The 12,085-nt window shown below is 42.3% G+C and overlaps 1 protein-coding gene across 1 annotated transcript in view; it reads right to left on the bottom strand.

The window, feature by feature from the left end:
* Positions 1-12,085, bottom strand: part of LOC105568396 (forkhead box protein O) — a 186,644-nt gene that overhangs the window by 7,847 nt on the left and 166,712 nt on the right. The gene's annotated exons all lie outside the window — the stretch shown is intronic.

The following is a 12,085-nucleotide window of genomic DNA, read 5'->3' as shown; positions in this document are numbered from 1 at the left end:
TAGGCATGATAACTTTGCCCGGCTAAGAGCCTGGCTTCGCAGCACTTGAGTAAATACAGATTTCCAAACTACCTTCGAATATATCGGCAAGAAAGCTGCTAAAATTATCGAGTGACGATCGCGTTTTAGCGGAAGCATCGTAAAACTCCATGCAGGTACATTTCGCGAAAAGATAATAGAAAATTATTATTACCGCCGTGCAACTAAAAGAATAAAATCTATCGTGATGGACAGGGTAATGTTTCGATGTAAAATAATCGTTCAATATTTAAATCATTTCCAATATACCTAATTGCATTTTGCTCCGCTATACCTTAAATAACCGAGCGCATCAGGTTTTAACGAAACTTAAGATCCTCAAGAATTATTTTACATCAGTAAATGACTAACAATGATTAAGCTTCTAATCGACCATAACTGGGCAATTTCAACACAGAAATTGTTTTCATGAAACTAAGGTCAGTCTTAGAGTTTGACACAAGAATATGCAATCAACATCGCGCAACATTTTAACTAATGTGTTTAAGTTTTACAAGCCGCTCCAGAATCTTTAATCTGAACTCTACCGACAGATATTTTTATCAGTTTTTGAATTTGAAATACAATATTTGTAAGTACAGAGTCTCCTGGAACGTTTAAAACCTATTGGATTTGGCGTTTAAGTAATTAGCATTTAACAAGAAAATTCGATAACGGACACTCGATTAATGCACTAGCAAATGAATTCAATCAGCAAAGGCTGTCTCAACGCGATCTCTCGGAAAACGGAAACTTCCAAGACCGTTCAGCTGCTAAAGGGCCGTTTCGGCTATTTTCCACGCGCTTGATCCATTGCCCTAAATTGGTCGAGCTACGCGACGAACGAGTTCCGACCCCGCGGAAGTCGAGCGTGGCATCAACTTTTTCATTCCTGATATTGAAAAGTTTCCCTCGGACCGCGAGAGCCGGAGAGATCAAAATCCCTCTCTTCCGACGTGATCTCTCGACGTCCGTCGGAATGGCCGACGACGGGAGCGACCGGAAGCTAGTTCTGCAGATTGGTTAAAGAGCCGAGGGGAAAAAGGGGTGGGGGTGATTTGAGCAAGAGAAGGAGCTATTGGGAAGAGGAGCAAGGAGTTAGGTGGAGATGACGTAATGCTGTCGTTATATTAGGTTGTTACAAAAATCGTCCATTTCTGCGAGAGTGAGTCTCCGTACAAAAGCGTGCGAAACTTCCGTAACACAGTTTCCAACGAGATTCCGACAAGAAGTTGTAGATGATGGGCAATGAAGCGCAAATATGTGTAATGGGATAGAAGTAAGCGGTTGATAACTGTGCGTATTTACTAATAATTGGAACTACAATATAAGTAAAAAGAGAAGATATTTGATGAAGGGACGTAATAAATAATATATACACGAAGGTCGAGGAAAAAGATGATTAAAGAAAACTAACGGAAAAGGGGGATCATCGAGAAACGCGAAGGTGAAAAAAGTCAAGATGATGCAAATAGATAAGAAATATAAGGCATGGCAGGGAACAAAGGCGAGAGAAGTCGTAATTGTTCCCTTCGGAACAAGGACAATGAAACAGGATTAAGATAAAGAGCAAATAAAGAAAAATAATGCGGAAGGATGTATACATTGCGAGTGAGACGGAGTTTAAAGCAGCGAGGACGTGATGAGATAATAAATATCGCGAAAGATAGGCAAGTGAGGGCAAGAAGCAAGGAATGTACAGAGGAAGACTGTGTTAAGAGAGCAAGAACGATGTGGCGAGATAATAAATATCAGGAGAGACAGAGGAAAACAAGGAGAGGTTGTTCCAATTCGAAGAATGCAAAGGAGCGAGGATAGCAGGATCAAGATCGAAGCCGAAGTAAAAATAATGTATAAGCGAGCGGCGCTAACAAGGTTGACGATGCAGGATCAAGATAGGGACCCAAGAAAGAAGAACGCGAGGCGAAGTTAGGGGACAAGGACAACAACCTGAAGTAATAGATACCAGGATGCTCCAATCAAGAAACACAAAGAGAGAAGAAGAAGACAAAGAAGTAGGAGCGAAGGGACGAAGCAAAGGTGGGCCAGGTAACGGATATCGGGTTAGAAGTCGAAGAAAAAGAAGTAAAGGTGGAAGAAGAAGAAAACACCATGCAGGGGACGAAAATACGGGAGCGAGGAAGAGAGAGAGAGAGAGCGAGCTCGTAGCTCACATTCGCGATCGCAGCATTGTTTAGCGAGAAGTCGATAGCTGATATCGACGGAGTGAGTCGATGCACGCAAACCTACGCGACGCGAAAGGGACGGGGGAGGAGGATTTAGGGGGGTGAGCAGGATCCTCGTCGTCGCCGTCGCCGTCGTCGTTGTCGTCGTAGTCGACGTCGTCCAAGTGATTTACATGCACGCCGAGGTGGCTTTTACCGTTCGTGAACGTGTTCGTAAACGCGTACAACGATATCCCGTTGGTGTGTACGTATTGCGTGTTTGTGAATACTCGTCTACGTGGATATGCGTGTGCATACAGGCCAGCATCCACCGTCGGGCTAGCTAACGCCGAAATCCGGGAATTGGGTTTCGCGTTGGCGGGCGCGTCATTACTTTGTTTATGTGAACGAGAACGCGCTGAGACAGCGAAGAAAAAGTGTCCCGTACGGGTAGATCCGGACGGGCTAGTATTTACCGGACGGCTGGTAGCCGAGCGGTAGCGCGAGCATAGCGATTTCACCATTTTTTCCCCAGCTTTATGCATGCGGCTGATCCACTTTGTGAACGACGACCAATCGCCACCAGCCCCCCCGCCCCCCGCCGCCTGCATTGGCAGCATACCAATACCAAACCGATCTCCGTTTGTTCGTTCGACCGATGTACTTCGCTCTTGCTACGTGGTATTTCTTCTCTCTTGTCACTTCCGTTTCGCTCAGTCTTTCTATCAGAAAGATTCGCGCGAGAGGATAATGCAAAGATAGTTCCAAGATGGAGTACAGAGAAAAGATGGAAACGTTGAATATAAAAGGGAGATTAAACTATAAGAAGCGTTGTATGTAAAATTCCACAAAATTCCTGAGATTTAATTAAATAATTGGCACATGTTGAATAATTGGTACGTCGAATCGTTATTCAACCTGCTTACTAAATAAGTAAAACGCAAAGTAAAATTATCCTCGCGGGAACATTACATTTGATAATTAATTTAGGAAATGGCGTTGACTTATCGATTCTCTTAAGTAACGATCTAATCGTGTTGATTTGTTAAATGATTAATTACGTCGGTTTCAAAATTAGATATAATATTAATAATTTAGAACACTGTTCTACGACACATTAAGTTTTAAGTTGGGCACATTCTTCTTGTAATTTCTTATTTCAACGGTTCCATCACATTTCTCGACGATCATATTCCCCTGCGACCTTGAGCAAGACGTCGTCGCAGACGAAGACGTCGACGTTCGGGTGAGGAGGCAGGAAATGTACATCGACTAAGTACGAGGGAAAAGCGAGGCGAAGGAGCAAACGGAAAGGAGAAAAGTGAAAGGAAGAAACTGTGTCTTTGCGCAGACCTTTCGTCGAAGAACGCAAATCCACGAGTAGATTTAACGGCGCTTTAACGATCACGATGCGTAATATGTTACGCATATTATTACGAGGTGAAAACGCGTTTCGTGTAATCGCGAGCCGCCAATGGAAACGCCTATGCGTAGCCAGTTCTCGCTGTTAATGCGTTGCGAGAGCATCGATTTCGAATGGATCATAATAAAGTCATTAAAGCCACACTTGCAAGTGGTAAGAAGGTAGATTTTGCAATAGCCGAGATATAAATTATGGTTGATCATTCGAAAAATTAGGTCTATGTAAAATTGCGCTTCCACAATATAAAACGTATCCTTTTGGTTGGATTAATAAGTCTAGGAATGTGGTAACTACGAACCACTAAGCTAGAAAAAGTTTCTTTAGACAACGGGGTCGCGCGAAGATTCGACGATTTTCTTGACACGTGTCTCGGGCGTGGAAATTCGGTGGATCTCGATAGCGACGGAGAGGGTAAAATCGGTAGGCGAAAGAGTGGTAGCTGAACGTTCATTCATTCGCACAAGTACAAAAGCTCTCTCAGCGGGATGAAAGATCGGGCGTCGATGCTAAAACGCGGCTCCCTGCCTGGACCTGCTAATGGATTCTGCACTCCGATGTCATCTTCCTCTTTTTTCACCAACTCCGGCTCGAATCCATATACTTTCCGCTTGCCGCGCCTCGATTCCAGGTGCTCGCGTTTCGCGTTTTCGCATGGTGTAATGTATAATTGGGCGAAATTAGAATCGGGATACGTTCACTCGCTCACCCATGCGATGGAGAGAAAAGTTGGGGTATTTTGCGATTTTGCATTCATTATTACGATAGATACCGGAAATCAGCGCTACGTCCAAGTAGGATTTAAGTACTTAATGGACGGCGCTTAAATACTTAACGGCGAGAAAGAGAGATCAAACAATCGGCATAGATCCTCGGAGGAATGGGAAAAGATAGTTTTATCTTCCGGGTTCACGTCCCCACTACGATTCGTGATTTGAGTTAGCGGCAATTTCGAGGGGAAGTGTCTTATTGCCCGCGACTTTATTTTCGAGTCTTACGGGTCTCGCCGGGCGTTTATTCTTCCTTCCTTTTGATTGCGTAATCGCAGTAATTCAACGGGCATCGCCTGGCTACATCTGCGGTAAAAAGAGTACAATTAATCGGAACTATATCGATGCCCTTAACGACGCGGAAGTGGCGGCATTTCCGTCCCAATGAAACCAGTCGACTTTCCTTCCAGGCGGTAATTAACTGTCGCCTTGCAAACGCCCGCTTGCGAATTTCCGGACTCCATTTCGCGAAGCGTTTTATTGCGCGCGATCTTAGTAAATTACCAATTACTGGTGAATCGTTCGTTTTTTTTTACACAGCGTAACTCGTAACGAACGTTTCAACGTTGATCCGCGCGAAAAAGAATCTTTCGACGTAAAAAGTATTTTGACGCGAAAATAATTTTGTGACGCTAAAACACTTTCGCGATTGTTTATTATAATGTTCATGCATTTTCAGGTAGTTAAACGTTACTAAATAATGGTGTTAATAGCGTATCTGAAATTCTATGGTGCGCAAAGAGAGAGATTTCACTCGTTTTACAAAATATTATACGTCTAACTTGCGAGTGAAGTAAATATTTACGCGAACAATACAATGCGTACGTATATGCTAGCATTCACGTTTCATTCTAGGTCAAACGCTGTTAATTACGAATTAAGTACACATATAGAACGTATATAATTACACTAATAGCGACATTAATTATAATGCTACTGATATTACAAAGCAAACAGTACTACTGAATATTCGGTTTTACATGTATCTCAATGTAAGAAAATCACGATTATTGTTTTTTCCCCCTTTACATAGCTATTAGCAAATATCCGTATTTTTATTTGAAACAAAAAATTATACGACATGATATAACAAAGTACAAAATTATATTAAAAATTTTTCCACAATTTACAACGAGTTGTTCCGATATCAGCGCGCGTATATACATTTTTTTCAACTATATAACGCATATGTGATGATTATTTTCTTTTATACAGTTAAATCTGAATACAAAAAGAAAGAGCGAACGGTCGAGTACTGTTACATTTTTAACAATATATTTATTCAGTATAGGGCGATATGTGGCACGCCATTCACTGAACATATAAATTTAGCTTCAATAGCAATAATTTTGATTCCGGCATTTATTAAAAAGAGAAAATATCGTATTTTCAGCCGCGTATCGCGCACGTGCTGGGAAACGCCGAAAAACGCGAATGCCGCCTTCTTCAGTATTTAAAGGGCTAAAGGGCTAAATCGCGACAGCGATTAATAATACCTGCAGCTTGTATCAATTGCACAATTACACGTCGAATCAACCTTCCATTTCGGTCATCCATTACTGCGACTCCGAAACGCGTCCAATATACGAAGAGCAGTTCGATTCAATTTGAAAAAATAGGTTGCGTTAGCTTTGCATAGAGCACAGTTTTTTATATTTTTAATTTCCATCCCGGCAGCGCCATTTCTATCTGTCACTGACACACGGGACGGGAGGGGGAGGGGAAGAGGGGGGGGGGCCGGGATAGTGGCGGCGTACCATGCCGATGTATGATCTGCCTGCTGATATATGGCAGTAACGTGAGCAAAAATGCGGGGCCGATTGAATTACATTGAGTTACGTGTCGTTACGCAATGTATCTACGGGCGGGCATGGAGAATGGCCGAGGGGGATAGTGGCAAGAGCGGAGCTGAGGAGCGGAATTTATAGCACGACCTTTTGGTTACGTTTGATTTTGAAAAATCGTCACCGCCAAAAATTACGAGCCCACCCACGCGCGTACGTTTTGGCACGTGCGCGTCGACCATATTTATTTGCCCCACGTGTTCTCCGTTTCGTTTTGCGTCCTCCCTTCCCCGCCCCTCTGCCCGCGTCGCGCTCGCTCTCGCTCTCGCGCTCGTGCGATTTTGAACCCGCTCCGCCGCCGCTTTTCCCGAAGAAATATACGGCCGGAGGAAACGACGCCGTATAATACTCCGCGCGACGTTTATCGTTATGCATGTTGAAATTACGAATTAAGAATGGCATCCTTAAATAGTGGAGATACCGACGCACTTTACGCACTTAGCGTAACGTGCCTACTTGATTTATTTTTGTAACCGTACGTACTCTTGTACCCTTTGCTACTTTTTACGTTACATATTAAGACGTTCAATGGCACTAATTTTACTCTAAATCACCTTATAAAGAGAACTAATGATAATTAATATGATACGACAATATTGCTACACACACACACAATTTAACAAGAATGTGTCAACGTTTTGACTTATAACGTTTCCAATTACAGCGTCTAACCACATGTATAATATAAATAGCCGAGCATTAGCCGGCGGGCAATTTCTAGATAAGTTTTTACGTATTCTCCGTTCGAAAGGACAGAATGACGACAGAATTTTGCAAAAACAACGGCGTCGCGGTAGCGCACGACTACTCGGCCGGCGGTCATTATCGAGGGGTTGTACCAAGCATCTCTACGCTTACCTAAGGTATTGTACTTGCTCTTAGAGATACGCGACAATTCGAATCCAGATAGAGAGACGGTGCCGGTCGGCCACTGAAGTAAGGGGATAAGGAGATGAGACGGCGGGGAGGAAGGGGGCGCGGAAAGAGGGAAAAGAAGAACGAGGAGGGTTAGCCTGTCGAGTGGCGTAGAGGGGAAACGGCGGGCTCGTTGGTGCAAGGGAGCGAAAGACGCGTGTCGGTGCGCCGAAGGAGGGTACGTGGCAAGATAGCGGCGGGTGGGAGGGTTGGCCACGTGGCGCCGCGGCGCGCCGTTCCGGCGCCGTCGTCCCGCACACCCCGTGTACGGCTCAGTTCCACTTCAACCCCCAGCACAACGGCCCAACCGGCTGGCTGGCTGGCTGGCTGACTAGCTGGCTGGCTGACTGGCTGGCTGGCTCGCTGGCTCGCTCGTTCGCTCGCTCTCTTCGTCTTCTGCGAGACGAACGGGACTGCTCGATCGCGCCGTTACCGGGAATGCAGCTCGAACCGATCATATCGGGTGATTCGAAAATACATTGTAATCTTTTGGTTATAGATTAAGATACGGGGATTGATCTGTGTTAGCAGGAAGCGATTTTTTTTTGCAATAAGTTGAGGATTTTTGGTCTCGTTAGTTTTATATATTACAATTTTCACAGTGGGACTTAAATAGCAATTCTTTCGTAAGGTAGAAAGCACGTCGAAATTGGAATTGATACGTAAAATTATCCATTTATTTAAAATTAAATAAAAACTAGATTTGGTTATCCAATTAAACTTTAGGTTAAACTTAAAATCTGATTTGATACATTCCTTAATTTGTTAATGAAATATAATTATCGATAAGTATCGATGCTCCAATGATGAAATAAATTCAGTTTCCTTAATGTTATATTAGCTATTTAAATAATGAAAGAAAATGCGTAACTGGTAATACACCTAGTATATCGACCTTGCTCAGTCGAGACAGCGACGTTTAACTCGTTTCGCATGACCTTCGACCTATGTCCATGATTCGGCGATAGTTAAGGTTTATGTCCACTGACATCGGATCGCCTTTGTGTCGTAAAATTAAATTAGGCGCTCTGAAAGTATTGCCGCGACCTCAACGCGCTTGTTCGCGATGAACGGCGCTGTTTCACGCCGATTATCGATTTCAGCATGGCTGGAGAGAGATTTCGGCTCCTTGCAAGTACAAGTCTCGAAGATAGAAGAAATGGCACGGAGAATAGAATACAAAAGGCGGTATCATGCTCAGATTTGTGATCCTAAAGTAGATTTCCCTCTTAACAGAAATCTAAAGAAAATACAGGATTTCGACAAATTAAATTATCTGATTGTACACAGAAAAAAATTAATTAAAATTGAACGAGAGCAGAATATCTTATCATAAAATAACGAAGATTAATAACTTTTAATTATATCTTTTCTATCAAAAATCGATATTCTAAGCTTCTTGAGAAAAAACGCAGAGAATCTATAAAAGGACGCTCTATGAAAGATATTGGCCATCAGATTTTTCCACGTCACTAGAATCTGAAAATGCCGCTCGATTAATACGCAATTCTTCTCTGCCGTTAGGAAAAATAGTGTTTTAACTTGATGCTGTGCAAATCTCATACACACGCTAAGTAGCATGTTCCAAAGTACAATTTCATTTTGTTTCTAAGCAATTAGATGTGTTTGTCGCCTAAGTAGTACACTTGTCACTTAGATCTGTAATTGCGTTTACACATATGTGGTTTGTTTAATTTATTGATCAAAATCTACTAGACATGTCGAATACTTTGTATCGTAAATAGCAGAGCGTATATTTTACTTTTAACCATTTCGCGTAACTTACTTAATTACTTTTCACCTTGTTTTACTAAATCTTGGCGTTTAATTGTCTTCATTATGGTAACTCAATTCACGACGTAATTTGGCATCAAAGCGGTGCACTTGCTACACATTTAAAGCTCTGATCCGTCGACGTATTATTGTCGACATATATTCGGGGCCACTCATTCTTAATTAGCCCATGAATATTTTATTTGAGACGGTCCAAATCAGCTTGTAGAAAATTGGTTTGCTGTAACGTTATTAGTATGACATGATCTTTCATGCTCCATTCGATTATCGTAAAACTGAACAACTTCTTGGGACCTTACATTGGACGTATATAAATATCATATTGAGCTCAACAATCAAATGAATTGGAAGTTCTTTCTAAAATCAGAGATTTCATAATAAGTAATGTATACCAAATATGTATCAAAGTTCAGTTTGTCAAATCTACCGTCGGTCTAACGTTTATAAAAAAAAAAAGAAAGATCTGATTGTCAGCTCCGCTTTCTATGAGCTTCTTCGGGTCAATCATCCAACTTCCGTCCACGCAGTGAAATACAAAAAATGACGACGTGGCCGCAAGGACATAGCGCAGCTTGCATTCGCGAAGTAGAACGAGTCAGTCGCGAGTCAGACAGATCGCGACGCTTTTCGTTTCGAGTCGACTCGATGGCTTCGAGTTGTTCCCCCTCGCCCGCCCCGCGGTCCTATATACGTTACGTCAGCATGTTTCAGCGGCTGCCGGTGCCCGAAAGTTTTCGCCCGGCGACAAGATATTTCAAGTGGTCGCCCGGTCGCTCAGTCGCGCGATCGTCCCGCGCTGAAATATTGGACGGCTCTTTCTTGCAGCCGCATATTCTTTCTCCACCTCCTCCACCTCCTCCACCTCCGGGCACACCCCAATACCACCGCCACTTTCCACCGCCAGCCACCCCCACGCTACCCACCCCCTCGTCCCTGTCATCCACCATCTCCCGCGACCTTCTTTTTCTCCCCTGGCTTCCTTCTTTTCCGTTCCCGACCTCTTCCTCCGCTGTCTAACCTCCTTCCACCCTCTTCCTCCTTCTTTTCCTACGTCCTGACGTCTTCTTTTCGGTGGCCGGGCGCCTGCCTTCGCGCAAGAACTTCACGACTTATGACTCGCGTATTAAGTCCGACGAAGCCCCGGCTATCCGCCGTTAACTACCCATGAATGAGTTACGCTCGGCCGACGCTAATTTCCCAGATTGTCCGAAAGGGACGTAAAGTGTCTATTAATCCGCGTAACGAGGACGAAGCTGCTCCGGTCTCAGTCGCAGGGGTGTCCTCGGAGAAAGAGCTACGAGCTCTTTTCCGGTCCTCGGTGAAGGACGAGAAAGAAGACGGGAAAAACGTTGTCGCGAAGAATCATGGAAGAGAATATCGCGAACGCGCGTCTTCGGTAAACTTAGCCACGTACAGTCGGGGAGACATATTTTTCGCGGATTTTAGGGAATTGAGTGGCAGGATTGACGCGATAAAATGTAGATGATGCGTGTGCAACAACAGGTTAATTTTAGCAAAAAGCACAGGCTTTATTATAATCTTATTGACGAGATTGTTAGATGAACCTTCTTTTTACAGAGATTTACTCAGATTCCTCGTTTTCATGTATGGGTGATTGTGTGACAACCTGAAAATATCAGAGGGGAAAGAGATACTGGGATTTAAGTACTGGGACACGTGAACAATTTACACATTTTACTAAAAGTTTTAGGAATTCGCATGTTTATCACAAGAATCACAGCAGTATTTCTTTCGAAAAATTAAGACTCAAGTTTTTCTATTTTGATGCATAATCTTTACTTTGTTCAAATCCGTCCTAGAGTATTTAAATGTCTGTCTTATATACTCGGGCAAAATTTTTATAAAATTGAATAAATGCAATAATTCTGTTAGTTAAATAAATTCTAAAGTTCTAATGGTAGTTGCTGCAAACATTCGGTAACTCTAATAAATAATTTTTTAAATCTTTATTTTAATAATATTTATATACACATATACATAATTAATTTTGATATCTGTTGTGTTTAATAAATAAAATAATTCTATTAAAATACACGACATGAAAGATTCTCGTAGATAAACTACGCCTCAATTAAATAATGTTACTAGACATACGTATAAAGTGTAAATATAATTATGTATATACTTTTAAAGTAAGAATTCAGATGCAAGTATGAGTTAATGCTATGTAATGTATTTCGGTAAAATTTGTAAAATTTGACGTATGTCATTTTTCGAATAAACTGCCCAATTAATGTCATTTCGTGGTTTGGAAGCAGAGATTTCCTATATTTGTACGTATAAGATGTCTCATTTCCTTTAGAGAAGAAATGACATAAAATGACGTTGATTGCCCTATTTTCCGGAAATCAACATATATCGCAAATTAAAAGTCTATGTTTTTTCACACAATTATTAAGTTGAGCTCTAAGAGATTCAAGATTTTCCTATTCTTCTACATTCTAGAAAAGAAAGAAAACAAAGAAAAAAGTTTTTACTATGTACATATATTTTTGTTAGAAAATGATATTTATTGTTTATATAAGAAGTATATTTATTTAATATTAAGCTTAAGAAATTTCTCAGCAAATTTCAAATGAAGCTAAATTTGATTTAATTTGATTAACATACGTAAAATATTTCATGCCGCGCGATGGTCGTAATAATAAATTACTAGAAAACGTGAGGGTCTCTCAAATCCTAGTATAAAATTTGAAGACTAAGAAGCACGATGATCAAGCCATTAACACTCTATCTCCGGGACTCCGGCTTGCGCGAGAGACATTAACATTAAGGGGTGTCTCGATACTACATGTCGTTACAAGAGATGAGTCGGACCTCGGCGGGAGAACGACGAGGAATGGGGAAGAAGGGAACTCCTTCCTTCGTGGCTCCGCGTCCTTCTTAAAGGATAACGACGGAAAACGCTGGGCGGAACAAAGTAGTTGGCGCCGATTAAACAAATCGCATTATAAGTTAGCCTCTGCTGGCTGGTAGTACCAAACTTACCAACTCGCTTTATATTAAGACGAACCGCCCTCCAGGACATCCCCCGGACCGCGCGCCACGCTTGATCTGAGACCGGCTATAAACTTCAGAAATGCTTCTCCCCTTTCTTCCCTCGACCTCGCCCTCCTCGCTCGAACACAGACAGGGAGA

Source organism: Vollenhovia emeryi, unplaced genomic scaffold (genome assembly GCF_000949405.1).
Source record: "Vollenhovia emeryi isolate VEMERY1.0 unplaced genomic scaffold, V.emery_V1.0 DF939129.1, whole genome shotgun sequence".
In the NCBI taxonomy this organism is placed as follows: Eukaryota; Metazoa; Arthropoda; class Insecta; order Hymenoptera; family Formicidae; genus Vollenhovia; species Vollenhovia emeryi.
The sequence above is the reverse complement of the archived record's forward strand: the minus strand, read 5'-3'. Positions and strand labels throughout refer to the sequence as shown.